We start from the raw sequence: 6000 nt of genomic DNA on the forward strand, positions 1-6000 counted from the left end.
GAGACAGAAGTATGGAACAGGATGATTGTTTGTAGGGAAAAGAGATAAAAAGTTAATTCTATATATAAAATGTATCTTCTTATACTACGAAATGAAATGAAATTTCTAAAAGAAATAACATATACCTGAGAATATTGTATCAGCTTAGCTTGCGACCTTTTGCTAACCGTTATAAGGGGGAATTAATCATGTCAACAAACATAAATATACAATCGTGCAGTAAATAGTATTTCTAATATGACGGTCGAAATACAAATAGGTGTTTTACTGTGCATGGCGAATAATATACAGAGTACATGTATTTCTACATGATTGAATCAAAATAGGTAAGATCCCTGATATCCAACACCTTTGTACAAATATCTGCATTCTTAACTACAAATAAGACGGAGAGAAAATGTATCAATGACTTCCTTAATTGCCATTATTTTATCTATGAATGCATATTTCACAGTTACTTAGCAAATGAGCTTCAACTTTCATTTGCGATGGAGCATATGTATTATGATATTATGAAATGTTATTCATATAAATATCAATACCTGAATTAACATAATTCATGACAAGTGTAACAATGAAAATAAAGTTTAAACATCAGTAAGATAATATGATACCTTGATCTTGTATCCTTGATCTTGCCACACGTTGTGTGTTCACAGTCATTTTTAAAACAACCTTAATCGTAAAATCTGGTATTTGACATTCCCCCTCACATTTTATTTATTTTTGTTCCTGATAGAATTTGAGTCTGATATTATATGTTTTTATATCGACGCTATAGCATATTTTACAAAATACGAAACATTATCAACAGAATGTGTCACAATATCCACACATTATATAACATTATCAACACATTATATAACATTATCAACACATTACATAACATTATCAACACATTATATAACATTATCAACACATTATATAACATTATCAACAGGAGATTAATGTCGGAATGGGGTCTCATATTATTTGAGAGAGAATGATATTAGAATAGAGGAAGATGAGGCTGAGACTGAATAGGAGAAACATGTCAGTACAGAGAAAGTGAAAGAGTCGTAAAATTGGCGGAGGGCAAGATGAACATAGGTTCTGGGGCTTCAAAGAGAGGGAATGACAAACCAATATACAATAATGGCGTCAAAGACAGATGTATATATATAAAAGCCGTTGCAGTAAACGAATAGACGTAGGAAAAGGATCAGGTGTATGTAGAAGAAGCGGAAGCACTTAATGAGTTGGGGTCGGTGAAAGAAAAACTTAAAAGGCACCCTTAATGGGAGGATATGATGAATTGTGAAGCAAGAGAGACGCAGACTAAGAAAGGATTAGATGAATGTACAACAAGAGGAGATACCGCTTGAGACAGGGTAAGATACATGTAGCAGTTCAGTTGCAGCCTTAGAGGGAGGGTCAAATGGATAACAAAAATAAGTAGGGAAGACACTGATTAAGAAAAAGACGTCAGATGAACTATGAAGCAAGGCGAGAGACAGAATATTTTTTTTATGCAAAAAAGGGGAAACAGACTGAGAGGTGACGCATGTATGTAGCAGTTAACTGATAGTCTAAGAGGAAGAATTTGGAAGCAAGAGAACTGCAGTGTTAAAGGGGCTTTGAGAGATTAATATCCAAAGTAGGGGAGTCGAAAGGTCATAATAATAGTCAAGTAAAGGTGTAAACAAAGGCGCAGTGGTCAGATGAATATAGAAGCAAGTAAGTCACAGAGTAAGAAGGGAAGTCAAATGAAAATAGAACCCAGGGGAATCGCATGCTCAGATGGCAGGTCGCATATAGTAGTAGGAAGAATAACATTCATAAGATTTTAGATAATTAAAGAGGTTTTAAAGTCCCCGCCTGAGACGGATTATCACATTAATACATGTAATTAACTTGCGGGTTAATCCCCAGAACATGTCAGTGGTTTTTAGATTTTGCGCAATTAATAGTCATTAATAGTAAAAAATCATCACTACCTCTCTACCATGATTGGGCAATTGTTTTATTTTTGGATCTTATATTGTACGTATTATTATTATGTCGCTTATGTATCAAAATATAACCTGTTAGAATGTTAAGCGCTCTACATCACATACTCAACTTAACGCATATAAAACCAAGACAGCCACATCCTAGTATAGAAAACCAAGGTTACATATAACACGTTAAGCAAAATACTCAAAGGTATGGCAAAATGTTTAAATACACAAAAACAAGATTTACACTTCCGTGATGAAGTATATTCAGGACAACAAAAATGTATTATAGAATGTATAGTTACACGTTAGTCGGTATTTAATCAATGGTAGACATCAGCTTACACGTAGAGAGCAATAAATCAAGGTTATACCGCATCATATTATCCTTTTTTGAATTTTGACAAATACAATTTTTCCTGATTATCTGTTGTTAGCATAAGTAAAGTTCAACCAAGCAGTTCGCTGAATATTTGTGTACCACGTTTCATCACAATTTAATTATCTTCTATATTTACGTTGTTTAAAACTTGAAGCTTCGTGAGTTTAATTCTAATTATGACATGTTTATATCTCCTTCAAAGTGACAGTGGTAGACTGCTATCGTGATGTTTTGTTTAAAAAATATATAAACGATACATACATATATATATATATAAACTGTTTTTAATGCAGTGTACAATCACATAAGCCAGAATATAAGGGAATATATCTGTCTGACATTTTGAGCAGTGTTTTGTCAACATTAATCATTTCTGCATACGATGTCTAACAACTAACAATTAGTAACATGAACCTTTTTTATTTCAATAATTATATACAGGAGGCGTAACAGCCTATCATTTAACAAATGCACTCAAATAAAACAGAGCAGTATGTGATACAAAGATTCTCCATTATGTATCGTATCGAAATCTCAAAGCGCACTTCCTTTTTAAATGTCTTTCTATGTACAGCCTATTTTTAACACCGAAATTTCACAAATATGCTAGTTAAAAGATAGTGTCAAACTTTCGTTTATTATTTTACATAAAAGTGTAAAAAAAAAAATGTCATATTATACATAATACTAAGAACTGATTAACATCTGCAATTCACTGCACGAAACTGATAGTAGTATTTCTAGAGGTAAGCCAACCACGAGATTCGATAATTATCTAAGGGTCTCTCTACTTGTCAAATCATAAACATAAATTGATGCTAAATTCATTCACATCAAGGTATGAACAGGGTTTGTTTACACCCATCCTAAACATGCTCAACGCTACATACATGCACGTGCTTCATATTACAAGTATTTGAATAATCCAAATCTGCCTTTATATAGACCAAGATCAAAACCGTAGTGATCAAATAACACACATATATAGTATCAATTTAACACTGTTCGCCTTTCAATGTTATTTCACCATTAATCAGTTTTATTTGACATACAATTCCTACAAGCTTAGTCCGTGTTTCTTGAGCACTACATCAAAGGGACATAGTCAGTATTTGTTTGCTTCCCATTGTGTTGTCATATGCGTATCATATAAACCTGTTTAATGAACGCGTATCTTATTAATAACGGGCAAAACGATACAATGAGTGTGCCAATTAACTGCATAACTGTTTTCAATGAATATATGTTTTTTATAAGAAAAAACTTTTCTCAGTAGATCAATTTGAAATTATATAGATGCATATTTATACATGTCTTTAATTTAAAAATTCCTGACAAATTTGAAGTAAATGGTGGCGAACATGCCTACATTGTATATCTATTTCTTGAAAATAAAAGTGAAAAGCAATGAATCGACCAACATCTTTATGATCTCATCAGAAATACATTTCTGACAAATGACTGTTTGCTAGTTAGGAATCATATTGCAAAATAGATATTTTGATTACATCGCATTCTTAAGATCTTTGAATATTCTCAAGTTTACTAGGCATATTTTCTGAAAGTACACCTGCACACACATGTATTATTAGATAGTAAGTCTCCGTACCCGTTGTTAGCTGCACGGTAACGTTGAGGTACACGTAGTTGCTGAAACCTTAACTGGTACTTATGAAACAGTCATAGAATTTGAACATGAAAAATGCAATCTTCTATACTTTGAAACTTCATACTTTACCTTTCTGGGGTTTCCAACCTGCTCTCCGTGAGAAACATTCTACTCATTTTAAGAGCAGTCGTTTCTGCTCGAGTAGGCGCTACGGCTATGCTGTAACGTATGCCGAAATACAGAACGGGGAGACCGGTCCAGGTACATATACATGTATCTATGTTTGTGTGTATGTGTGCGCAAGTGTGTCTTCACATTGTAGAGAGTACATGTCAGATAAAAATCTAACAGACACTTCCCTTCGAAAATGAATGTCAATGGGCATGTCTGCTTTTCTTCAGGCATTGTATGCATTATCATGGAGGTGATTTGAATGTGTCAATTTTGTAGTGAAAGATATGAAAAGAATATAAAATTCCAGTTAAGAGAATTCACAAATAATGTAAAATGTTTTTTTTTCTAGATGTATATATATTTATGTCATAATATAGTTTAACCAACGGAGCGCGAAAGTAAATGCTGGGAAACCTAATTATAATATAAAACACATTTAGAAACATTTGCAGTGCTGCGTAACACTTAAAGAAACATGTTCTTCAAACAGCCTAACAAGACAGGAACGTGATGACATAATTTCAAAAAAGGGGCAAGAGGTAGAAACAATGCTTAGTAACTCATATTCTAAAAAAATGACATATTCAACCAATTCCCTTTATTTACATGTAAAAAAAAAAAAATCTTGATTAAAATTGTTACCTTTCAAGTGCTCAGTAGTACATATTCCGTCTTTGCGTATTGCAGAGTTATCTTCTCTTGATAGCAGGTGTTGATTGCTACGTCATTTGTTTGTGAGAGTAACGTCATCAATGTTTGAGAAAACGACGTAATTTTCTCACACAAACCAATGACGTAGCAATCAATACCTGCTCTCAAGAGAAGATAATTTTGCAATACGCAGACGGAATAGGCCGATACGCATGACTGACAGATATGTCACCATTTGGTCTCAAAGTATATGCCTGTATATTAAAGTAATAAAAAATATACAGTATAAAATTCTATGGAAAATGTGTCATTGCCTAAATGGGGTATTAAATGTTGTCATTTTTTATATGGAAAACACCTGTGTAACAATAACATTAGAGTTGACTAGTTATAGGCTTGTCGAGTGCTAGTGTTCTCAAACCATGTTGAGTTATCGATTACGTTTCAAACGTTCCTTATATATGATTGGCAATATGGGTAATTAATTTCCTTTTGTGAAATTATTACCCTTGTGTTTCTCCTCTGTTATGGTAATTGGTATACCCATATACTAAATATGTGTGTTTTTGCTTAACAATTGGTATTTTGCTTACAATACCATTATTACTAACTAACTTTATACCCCCGCTCTGATTTCTTTAGGTATTTAATATAGTTAATATGTATTTTTTAGTCTTGCGGTTGTATCTGTTTTATTTGCATACGAAGTGATGGGTAATACAAAAGCATTCTGGAACCTTTCTTTTCGACTCCATTAATTTGGTTAAGATTGATAACGTACATTGTATATATGTGGGTGTGTATCCTCGATTCCCGTTGCTGTCTTCTCTTTGTTTTGATATCTTCGATTCTTGTTCCCGTCCGTTGTTGTCTCTCACTTATTTGGATGTATGATTGTCTGCGGTTCCTATTGCTATTTATCGGTTTGTTTTGATGTCTCCTCAGTTCTGTTGTATTATTTGTCCTTTGTCAATTCGGTTGCTGTTGTTGTATTTCCATTCGTTCTGATAATTCCTCGGTTCCTGTTGTTGTTAAATTTCCTTTGGTTTTTGATGTCCTCTCGGGTTCTGTTGATTCTGTTCCTTCTTTTAGCTACCTTCTCGGTCCCTGTTGTTGATTCTGTCTCTTTTTCACTACCTCCTCGGTCCCTGTTGTTGATTCTGCCTCTTTTTCGCTACCTCCTCGCTCCCTGTTGTTGATTCTGTCCC

General features: G+C 33.5%; 1 protein-coding gene across 2 annotated transcripts in view; it reads right to left on the reverse strand.

Moving 5' to 3' along the window:
- The window catches only part of LOC110447339 (cytochrome P450 3A24-like), a 58824-nt gene extending 54642 nt beyond the window's left edge, over nt 1-4182 (reverse strand). Inside the window, exon 1 of one of the 2 annotated variants that reach the window (XM_021492960.1) lies at nt 4097-4182. The gene's annotated coding sequence lies outside the window, so the exon portion shown is untranslated. The remainder of the gene's footprint in view (nt 1-4096) is intronic. The other variant, XM_021492961.1, reaches the window with a different exon arrangement.
- Between the last annotated feature and the right edge of the window lie 1818 nt (nt 4183-6000).

Source organism: Mizuhopecten yessoensis, unplaced genomic scaffold, assembly GCF_002113885.1.
Source record: "Mizuhopecten yessoensis strain PY_sf001 unplaced genomic scaffold, ASM211388v2 scaffold3311, whole genome shotgun sequence".
In the NCBI taxonomy this organism is placed as follows: domain Eukaryota; kingdom Metazoa; phylum Mollusca; class Bivalvia; order Pectinida; family Pectinidae; genus Mizuhopecten; species Mizuhopecten yessoensis.